Source organism: Sus scrofa, chromosome 1 (assembly GCF_000003025.6).
Source record: "Sus scrofa isolate TJ Tabasco breed Duroc chromosome 1, Sscrofa11.1, whole genome shotgun sequence".
Lineage (NCBI taxonomy): Eukaryota > Metazoa > Chordata > Mammalia > Artiodactyla > Suidae > Sus > Sus scrofa.
In genome coordinates this window covers 177,270,219-177,292,547 of record NC_010443.5, presented here as the reverse complement: position 1 = coordinate 177,292,547, position 22,329 = coordinate 177,270,219, and the positions used below count along the sequence as shown (strand labels likewise).

General features: G+C 37.2%; 1 protein-coding gene across 5 annotated transcripts in view; it reads left to right on the top strand.

The window, feature by feature from the left end:
- The window catches only part of MDGA2 (MAM domain containing glycosylphosphatidylinositol anchor 2), an 824,968-nt gene that overhangs the window by 302,465 nt on the left and 500,174 nt on the right, over positions 1 to 22,329 (top strand). Inside the window, exon 1 of one of the 5 annotated variants that reach the window (XM_021074087.1) lies at positions 9,017 to 10,338. The exons of 3 other annotated variants lie outside the window; for them this stretch is intronic. The gene's annotated coding sequence lies outside the window, so the exon portion shown is untranslated. Of the gene's footprint in view, positions 1 to 9,016; positions 10,339 to 12,014; positions 13,076 to 22,329 lie in introns of those variants that run through there. One more of the 5 variants, XM_021074085.1, reaches the window with a different exon arrangement.

Below are 22,329 nucleotides of genomic sequence, written 5' to 3'. Positions count from 1 at the left end.
CTGCTTTCTCTGCATTTCTTTGTATATCCCAGTTATTCAAAGCACATACCACAAATTATGGCAGTTGATGTCTCAAGTAGAAATTGTTTTATAGACTAATGTAACCACAAGTATATAGAAGAAAAATATCAAATGTATATCAATTTTAGGTTTAGGTATATAAAAATAAATCAAAGTGACATATAAAATACCTAATATAAATTAAAATTTTTATTAGGTGACCTGTAACTCACTCATAAAAATGACAGAAATGGAACCCACTTAAAATTGCTATTAATGAAATGTGTTTGTAGGTGTGGATTCCTTTATTTTAATATTCCTCCTTTTAAATTGCTATATGTTAATATTTCTAGCCCAAGTGGTTTCCTAGCAGCTATTTCAAGAAAATAAAATAGAACATGTCAGCTTGAGTATTATTGAAACATTTGCGCATTAATTTTTTCTATCTAAGTATCTGTGATTTTTTGCACTTTTTAAATATAGAGGATTTTTTTCACTTCCTACTTAGTATTTTGAACTAAATTTGAAAGTCTCACTTTGACTTCCAAAAAAAGTAACTTTAGATAAATCATTTAATTTTCCTTTGCTTCAGTTTTATCTTTATAAAATGATTGCTAGATTACCTAGAGTTCTGAAATTCCTGATTTTATTTTGTTTCTGACTATACCTTGGTATCAGATTTTTTGTATTTACTAACAACAATTCGTCTGTAATAGTCAACACTTGGTATTTTTACTCTGAGAATTTGAGACTTTACAACCCAGTATTTATGCCCTATTGTTTTCAAAATTTCTTTCCTCTCACAAGATGTGGGGTGGGGAGTGATGAGAAGAATTTAAAAGTGATCGTAAACACTTCTACTTTTGTATCTGTAAGAAAATAAACCACACTTGAATCATTTAGAAAAATACTGTGTTCATTAGTGAGAACTTTTGAAAACTATCAACCTGGAAAACTCATAGAGAAGCAGGTATTTTTCTATTATGGTAATCAGGAAGGTTCTCCTGAGCCCTCCCCTAGCAAACACCCTCTGCTTCTTTGTTCTTTTTCTTTTCTTCTCTACTTTTCTTCTCTCTCCCGCCTTCCAATGTTCTTTTTTTCTTCCTTCCTCCCTCCCTCCTCCTTCCTCCCTCCCTCACTTTCTCCCTTCCTTCCTCCCCTCACCCCCACCCTCTGCTCATCCTTTCTTTCTTGACATATTTAAGAAGATAAACCTCTGTGGCATACCAGTAATGCTTTGTCTTTAAATATTTCTTGAACAGATTACAAAGTGCTGTTGTAGAACTCCCAGAAATCACCTCAGAGGACACTCGAGGAAGAAGGAGAGCAGCTTTATTACGCCAGCGGGTCCACAGGGAATCGCTTCCCAATCGTGGACCCCAAACAAAAAGGGGGAGATACATTTAGAGTGCTTGCCTTCGTGTCTAACATACTACATTAATCTGTAGCTACATGCAGGGTACGGAAAGGTGTATAGCTGTAAAGAATGCCTTATATTGCTACTTTAATGATTAACCTGAAGCACAATCTAGCCATTATTGAATTTCTTTAGAACAATCGTGGCCCGGAGTTTTCCAAGTCCTAATGACTTTGTTTTTCTCAGAACCCTCATATGAGTCACCTTAAGTTCACCAAGATGGATGGTGGCAACAAGATGGCTTCACTCTTGCCAAGCTCCCTATTCCCTTTTCCACACACCTACAGTATAAGAAATAATGATAACCAAGACTACTTGAATCCAATGACAACAACAACAGAATCTTGCCTTGCTTAGGCTATAAATATATATGAAAAATGAATTGATCCTGTTAAATACTCTGTCAATTCAGAGTGAAAAAAAATGTGGGAGCTTGCTGTCAGATGATAATTTGAAACATAGGAAGTTACTCTAAAAATCAGCAAAGCAACAAAATCTTGTCAGAACAATCAATGATAGAGAAAACATTTGCAAACATAGGAATGATGTCTTTTATCTATAAATTGAGGGCACAGTTGGTAGCCTGTGGGCTGTTGCCCACCTGCAGATGTGTGGCTTGGAGGACAGAATGCATGCCTGACAGCGTTTCAAAGGTTTTTGCACCAGGTGCCAACACTAAAATGGGGAGTTTACAAAAGAAAATAAAATATACGTTTTCCTTTCTTTTAAACAATAAAAGGAGATTTATGAACAATGAGACCACATTCTCCCCTGGCAACTATCAGCCGGAATGGAGTAAGAGCTGGCCCTTTTCCCCTGCATCTCATACTTCGCTGGGACAATTCTTTCTGGTTCTCAGCAGAATGCACCCCTCTCTCCCTATTTTTCCTAATGTGAAATTTTCCCCTTAGTTTATAACATACACTCTATTTACAAATACAAATTAGTTTAATAGGATATCACATATATGGTGTTTATTAACAAAGCAATTAAGATCAATTAAGAATTTTGTCACATATGCTCTGCTTTTGTTATCCAAACTGTGAGAGAGTTAACACATGTTGCCATGATTCTAATCTCATTTCTATGGGGCTGCAGCCCCCTCCAAAACACTTGCATTCTCCACAATCCTGGTTTGCTATATGGGCAACAGAGTCAAAAAAAGAATCCGTAACTTCTATTTCGAAAACACTGGAGTTATTTGCTTATATTATTTTTTGGTCTCATATGTATAATGTAAACTAAACTCAATAAAATATTTTATGCAGAGCTTCTTCTTTGAGGTTTATTACCCATCACATCCCATACCTGGAGGAATAAGAACAAAAATAAATAAATAAAAATCAAAACCAGCTCGATGCATACACATCAGGGACATGGTTCTTTCAGAGAGACCTATGAATTCACACCTGCCAATTTGTTTCAGGAGTACAGGCTGTGAGGTTGTGGAGTGTGAACAAGAGAGGCTTGTCCGATAGTGCCTAAAATGCACACATGGTAAAAATAGTTTGTCTTACTTAAAATCTTAAAAATGCAGCATAACATTAGCTTAAATGTTGGTTAGATGTTCTGAAAGATGAATGATAGATCTTCTAATATGGAGTGTTCTGTTTTGTGCTGTCCTCAGCCAGTCATTAAAGTTTCCCTGGGTTGGTGGAAATGGAAGCTTTCACTGTGTGGAGAAAATTTTTCCCTTTATATTTCTGCAGGAATTTGTGTCTAAATCCATATTGTCTTTCAGACAGTGATTTCGTTTATTCCCCTCTGCTGCTGTGGAGTGCTCAGACCAAAAAATTATGTACATGCAAGGTGAACTTCTAGACTGACTGTGTTCATGTTGTCATAGGTTAAGAAGTGTTTTTGTTTATTTTCCAGAAACAAATATATAGTAGTATTCTCTACATGATTCAGCCTTTGTAGATGGTAAAACTCTGTGATTAGGAGTGCCCTGTGGCATTAGATTCCTGTGGGATTGAACCCTAGCTTTCACCTTTTCCTTAATATGTAAACTTGCTATTGACTGACCCTCTTCTAGCTTCAAGATTCTTCTAAGCTAAATGAGAATGAGATACACTACCCAAGGTTAGTAAATGTTAGGTGAGTAAGATTATGTGGAAAACATAACACAGAGCCAGAATATATTAAAAAACATTAAAATAGTTACACCTGTTGCCAGAATTTGGCCTCTGTCTGCCACTGCCGAATTGAAATGCAGAGACGGAGTTTTGGGTAACAGAGGAAAAAATAGCTTTATTGCTTTGCCAGGCAAAGGAGGGTCACAGCCAGCTAATGCCTTAAAGACTGTGTCCCCCAGCCCCTGGAAAGGATTGTGGGAATTTTTATATTTAAAAGGAGGAAAACAGATTTTCAGATGGGAATCAGGATTGGGACAAACATGTATTTTCTTTCTTTGGGGGAGTATTAGTCAAGCTGGAGTCAGGAGATATTCATGACGGTGGTCTTCTGGGTTATTGTCTAGAATAGCAGTACTTGCAAAAAGGGCATCATGATCAGAGATTAGAACAAATCAAGAAAGTTCCTGAAAAACATCATGTGCTAATCATCTTTAACCCACAGACGATTATGCTTAGGGTTCCTAATCTTTAGCTTACAGGTGTTATTATGTTTAGGGTGCAGTTAAGTCAGGGAGAAGGACAAAGAAGTACTCTAAGCTGTTCATTTTTAAAGTATTTATTTCTAAAAGAAGCACAAGGAACACACCTTTTCTCTTAGGTGTATAAGATGCCTATATTATTACATGTAGTCCTTGAGAGGGAACTAGGATCCTGCCCCAAGGCTGTACTATTGTTGCTTGACTGTTCCTCCCTTCCCTGATCAGCAACTGTCTGAACTTGTCCCTAGGAACTCAGGGAAGGTCACGGTGGCTGAATGAGGCCCATTTCCTAAGAACAAGAAATGGCGGACACGGAAAGGCTTTTGTGCCCAGGAGCCCTACGGGGCCATGTTCGGTTTCACACCCACATGTATGTATGTATGTACATGTATATATGTGTGTATGCTATATTTATATTTTTCATAGTAAGTTTACATACATACATAGTAAGTTTACATTGTAAATAAACTATGACGGTAAGCAATTCTAAGAGCCAGGAGGGGTAAAGAAACTGCTATTTCTGGAAGATGAGGATACTAATCTGGCTTTATTCTGCACTAGGATTTATTTGTTGGCAAGAAGGGTTTATACATGTCTGTACCTGCCAAAACCCTTGATGTTGTAAGTAGATGAGAGGCAAGACTACTCCAGCAATAAGGCAGTAAAAGATGGAAGCCCAGCCAGCCTCCTTTTTGCTGAATGTGTGATGATATGCTTGTTTCTTACATTCATATATGCACTAATTTACATAATTCCATCTCAAAAATAAGATTGTTATATATAAAGGCATTCAAACAAATGTGTTGGATAGTCCTTTATTTATGCTTCCTCAGTAGGGGGGCTGTGTGGGCTGATTCAGCTGTGCTCCCTAGTTGTTCAGGTTCTGATTTAATTAGGCAAGTGGGACCATAGGGGAGTGATTGGTTCACTGGAGAAGAGGTTGAGGGGTTTATTTCGCCAGCTTCCCATCTTAGGGGCCCACAGTTTGTCAGTGGCTATGTCCTCTGCCTAAATAGTGGCTCCTATCGGTGGTCCTCTCTGTCCCTCGATCTGACCAGCACAAACGGAGGAGGGCCTTCCTACTCTCACTGGTCTCAGGGTCTTTCACTGTCCTGGCTGTTTTCCTCAGCTCCACTCTCTCCTTGGTAAACTGTCTCTTCATTAATATCAAATCAGATGAGTGTGGCATCTGATTTCTGACAAGACTTTGACTGATAAAAATGTCTTCAATGAAACAAAATTAATGATTGCTCTGTAGAGAGGAAGGAATAATAGATTTTTCTACTCCAGGGATCGATACAACTTAGTGTCTCTATTTATAAAGCCAAGATAAGCCGTAACCAATTTGCCTGAATTTTTCTCTCTCTGTGATTAAGAATTTATACAACTGTATGTATGTATATACTATCTTATTCATCTAAGGTACTACTTTGGCTTGCACATTGGAACAACTCCTTAGATGGCACAATGGAGAGTGGCTTGAGAAGGGGTAAATGTTTCCAGGGAGAAACATTCATTCAGAGACTGTCATGTAGTTTAGGTAAGAGAGGAGAGTAACTTTGACTAGATCTGTGGGAGGAAAATGTTAATGGAGAGGAATAACTGGGAGGTTATTTAGGGGGTATCAGTGCACAGTTGTTGGCTTCTTAATGGCTTTATGACCCGGGGCAAATTATTTTACTTTTTTGCTTTTCTGAGTCTTAATTTTTTCATCCACAAAATGAGTGGAATTGTACCTATATTAGAGTTGTTGTCCAAGTTAGAGGATGCTAAAAGAAAGGGAATGTGTGTGTGCATATACATATAAATATATATATATATATATATACATATATATATATAAATGCATATATATATATACACACACACACATATATATATATGAATGACTGGGTCATTTTGCAGTATAGCAGAAATTGGTACAACTTCGTAAATCAACTGTATTTTAATTTTTAGAAATGTGGAAAATACATATTATAGCTCCTGGAACCTAGTAAGTATTATATGATATACACTTGAACTATTTTTGGTACTAGCTTTATGGATATGGAAGGAAGTGGGTGGAGAAAACATGTCTGGGATGTTTGAAGATATCAGATGTGGTGGAGTGTTTGATTTTTGGTGCCATTTACTGAAGTAGATTATTTAACAGAAAGGTTTAGAACTTCCAGTTTTTCTATTAATTCCTATTAGTTTTTATTATTATTTTTTAGCTTGCACTGCTGCCATCTTAGATTAATGTTAGATGCTGTCTCACTCTGCCTCTTTAAATTCCTTTAAATTCCAGATGTACCCTAGGTATCTTGCACTATGACCATGTCTTACATTGATGCCTTTATGACCAGTGAAGTCCTCTATATTGGCCTAGTGAATCTTTTTTTCCGTTCTTCTCACCTACCCTGGCCTCTCTATAACTTTATTTAGTTTAGTCTCGTGTATCCTCAGACATCTGTGGCTCTCTATGTTTCTTAAGTATATGGTCTCAACTCCTTAATCTAGAATTCAAAGTCCTTACTCGTTTGGCCCATCTCTCATACTGCTTTATTTTCTCCTTGTATTACATTATCAATTTTTTAAATATTCTTGAGAGTTTTGCTTTATTTTGGCCCTGACCCTTTCTTCTAACTATTCCCTATAACCGATATATATTCTTCTTTCCTATATATACCCAGTAAATTACCAGTTATCCTGCAAAGATCAATCTGTCCCAGTTTCTCAAAGAGGTTATCTTCAGATTTCCTTCTCCCATTTTGTAATGTTCGCTCCCTCCCTTACTTTCCCATGTTATGCTAAGTGAAGATCTATTATAGTATTTTTCAAAGTATTCTTGTATTAGAAAATAAGTTCTCAGATTTCATTGTGAATGTCATTAATACAGCTTCTTGGGTGGCCTGATCCGAAGGATTCTGGTTCATGAGGTCTGAATGCATTAATGCAGATGCTTATTTTATGATGCTAAATGTTCAAAGAGAAAAGGATGACACTGACCACCATCACCCAGCCCCCCCAGCGCCTCCTCTTGGTATGAAGCCAGGATTTTCTCATGGTTAAGATACCTGGCCGCAGGATGCAAAGCAATCAATGCATTGAGATACCTGGCCCAGGATGGATGCAATCATCCAATAACACTTGTTTCGTAACTTGAATAATATTGCTGAATTCTCCGTTTCCCTTCCTTAGTTGAGGATAATTGAGACATTCAGTCAGATCATGAATGCCCAACCAAAAAATCAGAATATGTAACCTCTCATGACAATATTGTCTATGCTCTTTCCTGGTTTCATTTTACCATGTTTTAGTTCTTTCAGTTCTTTCTTATTTCCTTTCCTTTTTTGCCAGCTTTTTCTTCCAAAATTTTGCTGCAACACAGTAACCATGTCTTGTCATTTACTTTTGTTATAACTCTTTTCGTTTGCTTTTTGTCCAGATATGGGTGCCTATTTTTCCTTGATCCATCTTCCCCAAGATTACTATGCAGCCTACATCTTTTAAATTTAATTACTCCTAAGGCTGCCTAATGACACATTTTCCCTCACTCATACAGTACTGAAGAACAACATTTCTAACATTTAACATCCTTTCTCCTTTTACCAAGTTAAGATATAACCATTGTCAGAAATCAAGAAAAGAACCTCACATCTTTAAATTTTCAAACAGGGGTTCCTGTCATGGCTCAGCAGAAACAAATCTGACTAACATCTGTGAGGACACAGGTTTTATCCCTGGCCTTGCTCAGTGGGTTGGGGATGCTGTGTTGCTGTGAGTTGTGGTGTAGGTCACAGACTCCTTTTGGATTCCAACTTGCTGTGGCTAAGGCATAGGTCAGCAGCTACAGCTCCAATTCCACCCCTAGTCTGGGAACCTCATATGCTGTGCATACGGCTCTGAAAAGACTAAAGACAATAAATAAATCAATAGAAATTTTCAAGCAATTTATAAAATATAGCAATTTAAACAACCTCCATTAGATTCTGAAACATGGAGACAAAAGTTCATGGTTGAAAGAAAATATGAAGGAGTTCCCTTGTGACATAGTAGGTTAAGGATTCAGAGTTGTCACTGCAATGTCTCAGATCACTGCTGTGGTGTGTGTTTGATCCCTGACCTGGGAATATCTACGTGCTGCAAGCACAGCCAAGAAAAAAAATATACCAATAAATTTGTTTACTGCTCATTTCCATCATACTTTTCAAGCAAACTAATAAGGAAAAAAATTAAATAATTATTTTATGGTAATTTTGATGCAATGATTTGGTTCAATGACTCTGAGCTAGAAAGGTCCACAGATGATTCCAGGTTCCAGACTAATGTGCACTGAAGAAGGAAAATATTCTGACCTTCTCTAGATGAAAGGTAACTTTGACATTTTCTTGGTGATTAAAGGAATGAGCATTGTAACATGCATTCCAGTGATTCTGGTGCAACTGATCTATGAGCAACATTAAACCACATTGTGGCTCAGAGGGTTAAGAACCCGACTAGTATCCATGAGGACATTGGTTCGATCCCTGGCCTTACTCAGTGTTGCCATGAGCTATGGTATAGTCACAAACGTGGCTCGGATCCTGTTTTGTTGTGGCTGTGGCTCTGTTCAAATCCTAGCCCAGGAACTTCCATATGCCGTGGGTACAGCTGTAAAGAAAAAAAAAAAAAATTGAAAATCTGACTCTCCTCATTGTACTTTGGACTTCCGGGAGAAAGATAATTGAAAAAAAATTTTTTTAAATTATAGTTGATTTACAGTGTTCTATCAATTTCTGCTGAACAGCAAAGTGACACAGTTACACATATACATACACATTTTTTATCACATTACCTTCCATCATGTTCCATCACAAGTGATTAGACATAGTTTCCTTTGCTATATAGCAGGATCTCATTGCTTATCCATTCCAAAGACAATAGTTTGCATCTACTAACCCCAAACTCCTAGTCCCTCCCACTCCCTCCCCTTCCCTGGGAGGGGGAGAACCACAAGTCTGTTCTCCATGTCCATGAGTTTGTTTCTTTTCTGTAGATAGATTCATTTATTTTTGTATTAGTTACAGGTCTTAATGCAATATTTGCATAGAGTATCTACTCAATTAAATATTTCCTAAATTTAATTGAATAGTATTATTCAAGATTTGGTTTTTCTCATATCTGTTTCTTCCAGGCTATTTTATGCTTTCATTCTTATCACATTCCTTTCAATTTAAGTTCTTCCCTCTTGTGCTTTTGCCAGCCTCGACTTTTGAAATTGTATTGCAAATTAATTCTAATGGATGTCATTCTAGTTGAGAATGTTTAGTAATTCTTTAATAGTTATAGACAACTTTGTTTTCTCTGTCTTTTTGCTTTTTTTTCCTATGTGGGAAATGAACCATTTATTTTATTATATCTATTAGTCAAGTCTAGCCACAAGTCATTTAATAAGTAACTGTGGACAAGCCCTTTATTTTGAACCTGTATATGTAGTCAGTCAAACTGTTATCTGAGAGTTCCCTGCTGACTCGGTTAAGGATCCAGTGTTGTCACTGCTGTGGCTGGGGTGCTGCTGTGGTGCAGGTTTGATTCCTGGCCTAGGAACTTCTTCATGTTGGGCACAGCCAAAAAAAACCCCAAAACCCACAAGCTCCCCCACCCCCCAACCCCAAAATTGACATATGAAACTATATGTATATGCATGACTTTTTCCCCCTGAGGCTATAGTTAGCTAACACCTAACAAAGTTCACTCTAGGACAGTAGATGAAGTTGGTCTTTAAAAGGAGGGGATGAATCTTCTACCACCCCCAAATTTGTCCCTCTGTTCTGTGTCACAGACTTAGTCCTTTCTCCTTTATTATTTGTGGTAACTGCAAGCTTTCTATTAAAACTAATCATCCGCCAGAGGGAGGAAGATGTATGTGCTGGTGGGGTTCAGGGTGGAAATCATGGCGGCGGGGATTATACATGGACTTAATCCAATGCTGATAAATATTCCACATATTTGAATCATGGCTTTGAAAAAATAGTCATACTTTAGATAAATAAACAGACTTGAAAAATAATAACATTCTACTCTTCAGAGAACCTAGAATTATTGTGCTATCTCAGTCCAAATGGAGAAAATGAGTACCCACAGATGATAAATACAATCTGAGATGCGAATATGCCATCAAAGTTACTTTCTTTAGATGCATGCCATGTTTTCTGGGTAGTATTGCATTAAAAGCCCTGCCTCCTTTATTCCAGCACTGTTCCTGAAGGATAAAGTCAGATTGAATTCTGCTTCTCCAGAAGCTGTATCTCCTTGTCAGTTTGCTTGATTTCATCACATTTTAGCAGTAAGTTTCAGTTTTTTAGTTTATTATTTTCTTGCTACAGGGCACTAATTTTAAAAGAACAATAATAATAAAGGGCTAAAAACTACATTGCAAAACTTAGTTCCCCAAACTACTGTCAGAGGGTAACTTAATTTTTACATTTCAAAACTTGTCAGCCAAATACCTGAGGAAGAGGAAGCATTATTACCCATGTAGGAACCCTTGGCTTTCCTCCCCTTACAACTGGTTACTCTGCTGTTTATAGCTATTCCAGCTGCATTAAGTCTTAAGAAAAAACCTTTGCTCTGTGACATATGACTCACATCTGGTCAGCCAGTGTCTTCATTGACAGGGAATCAATCCAAACATAACACTGTGAATGGAAAATCCTTTTCTTTATATAGAATGTCTTGAAATATGTCTCTCTCCCTTTACACAATTTACTATTCAATTTGCCATTCAGTATTTTGGAAAAAAGTCATTGTTAGCATTTTAATAACAAATAGCCTAGGTATTTCTGCCTAAGTAAAATGCTACATGCAGTTCACAAAGCTATGACTTCCAGAACTGAAAGGGGACTTATTAAAATAAATTATTACAGAATGTGTTATTAGATAATTGCTATTCTCTTTCTGAATATATATGACCAATAATTACTAATGGGAGAGTTGAAAGAAAGGCATGTCAATTTTCCAAACAAAAACATTGTGAAAGTTTATTTTGCTTCTGCAATGTGACTACATCTTTATAAATATCATTGTACCTCATTTTTGTAAGCATCTTTAACTTGTATAGCTAAACTATCACTTATGAACACTGTTGTAATTTTTCTTCCGTCTTTGGTTCAGATAAAACCGCAATTCATTGAATACCACAGAGCAATGGTTGACTGCTAATTAGCTTTTGTAATTCTTACCGGATCTGTTTGTAGCACAGAAGAAACCACAGAATAGGAAAAGGTGACCTCATTCCCAGGCAGGGACAACTGGCATTGAACAGTGACAAGCCTAGCAGCTAGAGCTTCAATTGCAAGTCTTCAGGGCAACTAATATATAACAGCTAGCAATGGGATATATCCTTTGGCCAAGACATTCCATTTGATAAATACAATTTCAAGAATTAGTATATGTTAATAATGCTCTATGAATATCAGCTGTGTCCAAAAGCAGTTAATTAAAAAATAAGTAAAAATACCAACAGATTCTTCTCTTACAGCTGCAATGCCCTTACTTAGACCTGCCACACAAAAGGGAATGTCAACAGCAAATGTACAGGTTTACACATAACCGAACTGGAAGGTCACTTTGGTGTGTGTGTGTGTCTGTGTTTCTACTCTCAAGCTAATAAAGAGTAGCCAACTAATTACTCAGGAGCCACAATCTACTCTGCTTTCTTTCATTTTCAAATATATCATTTCTAGTCATATATATGTTTCTATGTTTCCTGAGAAGGTCTTTCATTTACCATAGAATTTCATAGGGTGTCCTTGATATTCCTTAGCCAACAAAGTCCTTGCTTGTGTCCCCTTTGACCATTAACTTGTATAAGTTTGGGTTCAGCTTTTTTTTTTTCTCCTTTGTAGGGCCGCACCCGAGACATACGAAATTTCCCATGCTAGGGGTAGAATTCAAGCCACAGATGCAAGCCTACACCACAGCCACAGACATGCCAGATCTGAACCACACCTGTGACCTAGCTTGTGGCAATTCTGGATCCTAACCCACTAAACAAGGCCAGGGATAGAACCCACATTCTCACATACAGTTTGTTGGGTTCTTAACCCTGAACCACAATGGAAACGCCTTGTTTTTGATCAAAATTTTAGATGTATAACCTTTTCTCTCACTGTATTTAAGTACAAAACAATGGAGTTCTTTGCTTAGAAAACTCATTTCTCTTTAATAGTATTCTTGGAGATAGGGACTGTGACTTATTCACCATGTTATTCAAACAGAGAAAGGAAAGAAGGGACAGAGGGAAGAGAGAAAAAAGTCACAAAGGAAGGAAGAGAGAGTAGAAGAGAGGAATCTAGAAGGAGGCAAAAAGGAATGATAGGTAGATGCATTGCTATCATTCCTGCTCATATCACTTGGTGACTCTCATTATATCACCAAGGGAAAATGACAAGCTCTAAACATCCCATCTTCCTCACTAATTGTTCAACAATGTCTTAGTTTCCTAGGACTACTTTAACAAAATACAGCAGACTGGGTGTCTTAAACAACATAAATATATTACTTCATAGTTCTAGCAGCTCTAAGTTTGAGGTCAAGGTATTGGCAGAATTGATTCTTCCTGTTACCGGGCCAGGTCCATTTGCCCCACGTGCAATACATTGAGAGATGCTAAGGTTTACAGCTGAGAAGGAGCTTATTTGGGAGGCAGCCAAACAAGGAGGCAGAGAATACATCACAGATCTACCTCCCCAAAGGCAAGGGGTGCAGTTGGGATATTTATGGGATAAGCAGTTTGGCCGTAGGGGTGGGGAAAAGTGATAGGAGGTGAGGAAGTAGGTGAGGTCATTGCTGTTCCACACAGGTGCATCTGGTTTCTGAGCTTCTGCATAGTCAACCTAGAAGTTCTGAGTGTGATTGGAGGGTGGAGAGTTCTAGCGTCTGACGTCACCAGGCCGGTGTGTAGACATGCAGCACAGGAGCAGTTTTGGGGGTTGTGGTGCCAACCTGTGCCAGCAGGCTTGTACAAGATAAGGGCTGACTCCCAGTTTCTGTAAACCAACTTGCTATGTGAGGTTGGAAAGGTAAGCAACTGAAGAGGACAAAGCAAGAAGGGAAAAAAAAAAAATGGCTAAAGCAAACTTAATGCAGGCTCTTTACAAATTGAGGGGTTTTAACAGGCTGTTCCCTTCTCTGTTGTTCCCTAAGCGGAGCTCAAGACTTTCTATTAGTTACCAGCTTCAGTTAACTCTGTGGGCACAGTTTCATTTCTGAGGGCTTGGAGGAAAAATGAGTTTCATGCTTCTTCCCTAGCTTCTGCAGGCTTGTTGGCAAGCTTTGGTGTTTCTTGGTTTGTCTGGATATATCACCCATAATCTCTGCCTCGATGTCCACAAGGCAGAGTTCTCCTTGTGTGCATGTCAGTTTTCAAATTTCTCTCTTTTTTTCATAAGGACATCCTTCATATGAATTAGGGCCAAGTCTAATAATTTCATTTCAACTTGATTATTTCTGTAAAGACCCTATAAATAAGGCCACATTTTCAGGTATTGGGGATTAGGCAGAACTCTAACATACCTTTTTTGGGCTTCAATAAATCTGTAACAAGAAGCTTATCTTTTTTAGTTTTAATACAATAATGTGAAAGCATTTGAAGTATGTTTCTCTTACTAAAGTCATAAATCGAAATAGTTCAAGGTAGTAGAGAAAATGTCACCCCATTTTTCCGGAGAAAAATTAGTAGATAAGACATCACTTCATCAGTGGCTATCTCTATCATTAAAAATAACACCCTGCTTGCTTTTAGCAGGTCTGTAGAAATGATGTAAATGAACCTGAAGAGGTGAAATGTCCTTGACAATTTTTTTCCATACATTGGTGTTTAGTAGCACGTGTTGGCTGAAAACGAAGTTCGCTTTTCATTTTTTTAGTTTATGAAGAAGGCATTGGTGTAGTAGAAGGAGGAAAATAAATTTAATAGACTTGGTGAAAAAAAGTTCAAACATAGGGAAAAACAGTTTCCTTATTTAAAAGACAAGAATAATGTTGCAGATTATAATAGAATTTTATAACTTGTCTGCCAGTCAGAAGCATATACTCACAAAAACTTGTTGGAAAGGGATGTTTTGTTTGAATTGCGTTGAACCCAAGGATATTATTTACAAACGTCAGTATCTATGATTTGCCTACATAAAGCTGGTAGTCCATTGTTCCAGTCCAGCATATCAGGAGATGACTGAAGATCCACCAACTAGTAAGAAAACTATTGTAATAAAACACTTAGTGAAAATTTCAGAATCATTATAGGCATCTTAAGCAGCATATTCTCAGACATTTTATATGTAGATTTTTCCACATTAAACAGACTACAGGGAAGATAAGCTAAAGGCTATCTCCCCAGGCTAAAGGAAATTAAAATGTAAATTATTTTAGTCTGAGAGATGTGGACCTGGATTGGTTTCATTTGATGAAACGATATCACCAGTTAAGAAAAGACAGAATTTTTAAAATAGGCATATGTGTAATCTATATATGATACTGTGCATAGTCAAGAGTTAGGTATAGCCTCTTTTTTCTATGACCTTCCTTCCTTCCTTCCTCCCTCTCTTTCTCCCTCCCTCCTTCCACTCTCTCTACTATATATCTATATAGGCTGTTGTTTTGCACTGCATTCATGCATTCATTCAGTAAACATCCAGCGTTCAAGTAAGCATTATGTGCTGGGCCAGCACTAGATTCCTGGGATATAATGCTGAATGAACTCAGGCACAGTTCCTGCCCTTATGGAGTTTCCTTCTAACTGGAGGAGACTGTTTAATAATCATAGAAGTGTTTGTAGATTTGTATCTATAATAAGTGGTATGAAGAAGAAGCCCAGGTTGCTCTGAGTGGCAAGAAATGAGTGATTTGATTTATTCCAGGGGGTCTAAGCAATGAGTGCCTCTGGAAGAACCCCTGGAGCTGAGCTCTGAGTAAGCAATAACTAGGTTAAGATGGAGAGGAGAGGATTTAGGAACCAGAAAGGACAACATTTGCAAAGGCCTTGGGGCAGGATTAAACCCTGAAAGTTAGAGGGAGTGGAAGAGAGAAGGATGAAAATTTGAATGCCCTGGGGAAACAGGTGAAAAACTTTCAGAGCCTTGTTAATAGCAGTTTTATTTTAAAAGCATTAGGAGCCACTGATGATTATTAAGTAAGGGGTTAATGTGGTCATTTTGAAAAATCATTAGTGTGCTGTCTGGAAAAGCAGTAGGAAACAGGCCATTAGTTAGGGTATTTTGCAGTAGTCTTAGTGAGGTACTGGCAGCTTGAGGTGGCATGGGTGTGGTGAAGATGGAGGGAAGGGACTGATTAAGAGGGTGAAATCAACAACACCTGATAATGAGGGCAAGAATGAGTTCTACATCAGCAACTTTTCTGATACTATTGAAATTTCAGTGACATAGGAAAAGATGAATGAAAGAAGACTTTTTTTTTTTTTTTGAGGGGAGAGTGATGAGTTCAATTTTGGATATATTGGAACATAAAGATATTCAAGACAAACTGACAGGTAGGCAGCTAGATATAGAGGCCTGGAGAGCGGGACCAAGGTCTGGGTTGGCTATATGGATTTGTGAACCATTAAATAGATGGTAGATGGGCCATTCTGTAACTTAATGTATGTGTCCTCTCGAATAAATACGAATGAGAAAAGGCCTGAGTAGCATAGGAAATAGTCTTGCCATGATTGGCTCTTTTTAAAAAAGATAACCAAATTGGGATGGGCCAAAGTCTTCTCCCCGCATATAAATGACCTGATGGACACATGATCATTCTAGGGGAAGACTACTTCAGATAGTGGTCCACACTACATGAAGCTGTTCTTGAGAAGATATCATTGAGAGCTTTAGGCAAACTCTTCCAAAAAAATATAAAAGCCCTTAACTCCACAGCACACTGTTAGCCATCTCCACCTCAGGAATGATAAAAAGTCACATATTTTAGGAGTTCCCATTGTGGCTCAGTGGGTTAAGATCCTGACTATTATCCATGAGGATGTGGATTTGATCCCTGGCCTCACTCAGTGGGTTAAGTATGCAGCATTGCTGCAAGCTGTGGCATAGGTCACAAACATGGCTAAGATTTGGTGTGGCTATGGCATAGACCAGCAGCTGCAGCTGTAATTCTACCTCTAGCCTGGAAACTTCCATATGCAGTGGGTGCAGCCCTAAGAAGACAAAAAAAAAAAAAAAAAAAAAAAAGTCACATATTTTAATCTGTTACCTATGTGAAGAAAAAAATTAGAGACAAATACCACGTCAACATGTCAAATATTTTTGAGGTTTTCATGCACATACACATACATATATTAAAGTCTTTGTCTTAGATTTCTCAAACTCAGTTATTGTTCTATTTATTGAAAGAGGAAGTTTACTTCCAGAACTGAATTATGTAACTTCTGTACTAAATCTTAACTAAAAAAAGATTTTGAGAACCTGTATTTATCACTCTATTCAGTTTTTCTTCAGTGTCTCTTATCAAATAAAGTAGAAACAGATATTCATGTTTTATTACTATTGAGGTACTGTTCTAAATATTTGACTAGAGACTGTAATCTGAATTATTATTGTGTGAAGCCATTAATTTCCTGTCATACTTTGATATACTAATGTAGGTTGGTGACAAAACACCACTTAAAGGTACTGGTAACTAATAGGAACATATTGACATGAAACCTTGTCAGAAAGGCCTTTCATTGGAAATTAAAGAACATTTGATATATGTCAAAATAGCTCTGGATTTAGACCCTTAGGTCTCTTGTTTTCAGCCCTTAATTAAAATGGACACTTAATCTGCATAAAAACATTTTTGGCTTAAGTCATACTTCCACTATTCATTTTAAATACCGAAACTTCTGTATTGAAAATGTCACTTAAAAAGTGTTTGTTTGCATGGTCTTTGAAATTTATCCAAGTGTTTGGCTCATTTTTAGATGATGATAGGGAAGAAAATACTACATGCTTTGTGCTCTGAGTATTAAAACATTATTTCTAAGAATGCTAATAGTGAGTGATTAATTAGACAAAATCCTATTTGAAATGCTTCTCGGGAGTTCCTGTCATGGCTCAGCAGTAATGAACCCGACTAGTATCCATGAAGATGTGGGTTTGATCTCTGGCTTCATTCAATGGGTTAAGGATCCAGCATTGCCGTGAGCTGTGGTGTAGTTTGCTGATGCAGCTCAGACCTGGACCTGGTGTTGCTGTGGCTGTGATGTAGGCTGGCAGCTACAGCTCTGATTTGACCTCTAGCCTGGAAAACTTCCATATGCCTCCGGTGCAGCCCTAAAATGCCAAAAAAGGGGGGGGGGATAAATGCTTCTCTATTGATAAATATACTTGTTATTCATTTGGTGTTTCCTTATTTTTATTTATTTAAAACTGGTTTGGGATATTAACTAAGTAAATAAAGTGATATTTACCTTGTTAAGAAGCTGTTATTTTTGGAAAGCACTAGTTTCAGCTGAAATTTTCAGCAATGATTTTTATTCATATACTTAATCAGCTGGCCTCAAAAAGAAGTTTTTGGGGTTTTTTTTTTGCCTTTCTGTCATTTCTTGGGTCGCTCCCGCGGCATATGGAAGTTCCCAGGCCAGGGGTCTAATTGGAGCTGAAGCCGCTGGCCTACACCAGGGCCACAGCAATGCTAGATCTGAGCCGCGTCTGCAACCTACACCACAGGTCACGGCAATGCCGGATCGTCAACCCACTGAGCAAGGGCAGGGATCAAACCCGCAACCTCATGGTTCCCAGTCAGATTCGTTAACCACTACGCCACGACGGGAACTCCCAGAAAAGAAGTTTTGATTCGCTGACAAGTTTGATCATTTTATTACATGGGCAATTTTAGGGTCCCTTTGCAAATGTTCTTCATTTCTAGTTTTGTTTGTTTGTTTGTTTCATGTAAGTTATTGGGATGAAAATGTAATTATTTTACTAATCACCAATAATATTATTCCTCCAGTGTTTGTTCCTTACACGGAGATTTCAGACTGCCAATGAAAATTAAAATTTTGAATGTTATGAGACAATAACTATGGTAACCCTAGATTTGATTATCTAATATGACTATTGCAACAGTATGAAACAGAACATCATTTCGCCCCCATTGTATACATGAGGAAATTGAGATTATCGTAAATTATATGCTAGTGTTTCCAACCCAGGAAGTACAACTGAAAACCCAATACTTAATTAGCAACATTAGAAAGTTTCAACTATTTTACTGTTAAGGACTTTTAAATATGTAATAAATGATTGTGTATATACACACACATATATATATGCATAAATATGTGTGTATATACACAGTCATTCATTATTTGCATTAAGGAGGCATGGGAGAAAATTAGTAATGAAAGAAAAAAATTCCATTTTCTTTTGCTTAAAATGTTGACTGCTTTAGCTGTTGCTTTAAATTATGTTGCTGTTGTAAAAGTGTATTGTTGGTATTTGCGAGATAATTCCCTAAGAGTGTGGGCCAGTAAGATGATACATTAGTGATGACTTATTAGGGGACCTGGCAAAGTAGACAAAACTGGTGACCTGAACCAAAAAGAGCTTGGTCATTCAATGGATTTTCAGGTATTGTCTTATTTTGCTATAAAAATAAATTGGAAAAAAAAGTTAAATTGAAATTCAGAGAATGCAAGAAGCTATTAAGAGTTTCCTTAAGGAACTTGGGAGCAGGAAGAGTGTAAGTCTGCATTAGCATTTTGAGAGATGAAAGAAATACCTGTCATAGTCCAGTGATGATTTAGATTTTAGTACCAATGGTGCTTACTGAGATTTTGCTGAAACAGTTGATTAGAATTACATAATAAGTGAGAAAGTTAAACTGCTTCAAACTTGTACACAGAGGTTGTGGTTCTACTGCAGACGAGCTTGACAGGGCAAAGATGAGGGATTGTTGAAGTCCATAAACACAATTTAAGAAAAGTCAGAAGATTTTAAGTCAATAAAAAAAAGTCCTGAAGTTTATGGGGAAAAATCTTGTGGGTCCAGATAAGTGCCTTCCTTTATCTGTTGAGATTAAGAGAATTGTGCCACTGTGAAGTAGAACAGAGAAAGTATTACAATCAGAGAAGCAGAGCTTGGCTCCAAGTCATAGAGATGAAATGCAAGATCATTTCATTAGTTCTGGGGAGGGGGAGGAGTCATTTACTGTAAAAAAAAAAAAAAAAAAGGGGGGGGAATCTAGATAATATTAAGAAAAATAGCAAAGATATCAGAAAATTCACTACCCAGGATCTCACAATTGTTAGAATTCTGGTCTATATCCTCTAGACCATCTCTAGGCACATAGTTGCACATAGTACCTGAATACGTTTGTGACAGACACATTATTCTTAGCAATAATTATGGATTGCTTTCCATGTCAATCAGCATCATCATTGTATGCTGGTAGAAGGGTAATCTGTTATCAATCCGGTAACACTGTTTGATACTTACGTTGGCTCTATAATTTTATAAATTATTAATGGTCATTCTTGGTCATACCTTTTCCCCCTTGTGAGCTTATCTTTATCTTTGGGGAAAAAAAAATTCAGAGAACATGTTTGTAGAGTTGTCCTATGTGTATATTTAGTTTGTACATGTAAAAAATTTATACATAAGTTTGAAAATACTAATGGCTGCTAGCTTGTGATGAACTGGCCATCGATCCAGTGAGTATTATTTGTCACATTGTCACTAAATCCTTTGAGAGAGGTGGGATTTTTAATCAGTTTTATAAATACCAAAACAGAGGCACAGAAATATGAAGTCATTTGTTCAATGTCATATAGTTAATGTCAGAATGGGAATTTGAACCTGGGCACCTGGATTCAGAGTTGCTTATAACCACGACACTTTATATGATCCACACTCTTCTCAAACCTTATTTTTAAAAATCAATGACATTAGCATTTTTGTATGTCAATACATTTGAAGCCACATACATTTGTTTAATAGCTTCTTAATTTGCTGGCATGTCATTTCCAGTTTTTCCACTATAAATATTGTAGTGGAGATATTTGCTTATGTACTTTTTCTCAAATTGTCTCATTAGTCATTTTTTTTCTTTTTAGAGAGGGCACAAAATTTGTGTATATTTTACATTTGTAATCTACATTGGCAAAATGCTTCCTCAAAAAAAACTGCACTGATTCCCATCTAATAAATATGGAGCTATATATTGCCTCATGCTTACTCAAACATTAGGCTTCTTTTATTTATTTTTTATCTTTGTTAATATCTTTGGAAAAAAGAAATATTTTAGTGGTTCAAATTTCTTTAAAATTTATCTCAGTTGAACAACATTGAACATGTTTATAGGCCACTTGTCTTTGAAAATATATTTTGCGAGGCATTGATCCAGCTCTGTTACAACCTGAACTCCTTAAAGTCTGAATAACTTATTTGGCTAACATCTAATACATATGATCTCATCACTTCTTCAGAGAAAAATTAGAAGAATTTCCAGCATAGCATTTGAAGTTAGCTGAATAGTATTTTGAGAATTTAAGTAAAACAATTTTATCTTAACAGTAAGGAGCTGTGGCTACAAGCAGTTATTTATATACTTTTATATATTCCCTCATTTTGCTCAAAAAAAAAGAAAAAAACAAGTACTATTAGAAGTTTGTAATAGAAAAAAACAGGTTAAGCATATAAAATTCAACTTAAAAATTATGTGTACCTGTTAAGTGTTGTGGGTCACCCATTTGATTTGCTACTACTCCTCTAAATTTTTTTTTAAATTTTGTTAGAGTTGATTTACAATGTTCTGTCAATTTCTGCTATACAGCAAAGTGACCCAGTTATATATTTATGTACATTCTTTTTGTCACATTATCCTGCATCAAGTTCCATCACAAGTGATCAGATAGAGTGCCCTGTGCTGTACAGCAGGATCTCATGGCTTATCCACTCCAAATGGAATAGTTTGCATCTACTAACCCCAAACTCCCAGTCCCTCCATCTCCCTCCTCCTTGGCAACCACAAGTCTGTTTTCCATGTCCATGAGTTTCTTTATCTTTTTTTGTCTTTTAGGGCCATACCCATAGCATATGGAGGTTCCCACACTAGGGGCCCAGTCAGAGAGCTGTAGCCATCAGCCTATACCACAGCCACAGCAACACGGGATCCGAGCTGCATCTGCGACCTACACCACAGCTTGCCGCAACGCTGGTTCCTTAATCCACTGATCAAGGCCAGGGATCAAACCCGTGTCCTCATGGATACTAGTTGGGTTCATTAACCACTGAGCCACAACAGGGACTTGCCATGAGTTTGTTTCTTTTCTACAGATAGGTTGATTTGTGCCATATATTAGATTCCAGATAAAAGTGATACTATATAGTATTTATCTTTCTCTGACTTCACTTAGTATGAGAGTCTCTAGTTCCATCCATGTTGCTAAAAATGGCATTATTTTGTTCTTTTGTATGGCTGGGTTGTATTCCATTGTATATATGTACATCTTCTTAATCCATTCATCTGTCATTGGACATTTAGGTTGTTTCCATGTCTTAGCTATTGTGAATAGTGCTACAATGAACATAGGGGTGCATGTAAATTTTTCAATGAAGGTTTTGTCTTCATATATGCCCAGGATTGGGATTCCACTCCTAAGATTGTAAGATTCTGTGACACTGCATATTTCTCACATTATTTGTTTATTAACAAATCCTAATGTTAATTACAACAGTTCTTGTTGTCATAACAATGGGAATGTATGAGTTTATTCAGGAGATTGAAGAAAATGTTTAAAGTTGAGAACAGAGTCTTGCTCTTTGGCAAACCAAAGGAGAACAGGTGATTGAGGAGAGTGGGAGGTCAGAATAACACACTTTCACAGGTGCTTGGAGTTTGTGAAGTTCTCAGTCTATGCGTGTGGCCTGGTGCAGTTGGAATAATTCTTGCTTTGGGATAATCTCTCTTCTGCCCAGGTTAGAAGGGGACTTTTGGGTTTGTGTCATTGTCACACTGATTCCTATATTCTGGGGCTCAGAAGGCATTTTTGTGACATGCTGAGGAAATTTTCTTTCTTGGGGCAACAGGCAGCTGTAGTGACTTCTCAATGGAGAGAAACAATGGGGAAATTGGCAGGCCAGATCCTCAAAATCCTCTGCCTGCCATTGCCACTCTTGGAGAAGCAAATTGAAGTTTTCATTTTTGGCATATTCTGTAGTAAATCTCATTTGTTTTGTTGATGAGCTAGACTGAAAGAAATAATAGCTGTCTCTAAATACCCAATTTGTGATTAAGGTTGGAGCACAATGATAACACTAATTTCATTTCAGTTAGTATTTGCTGG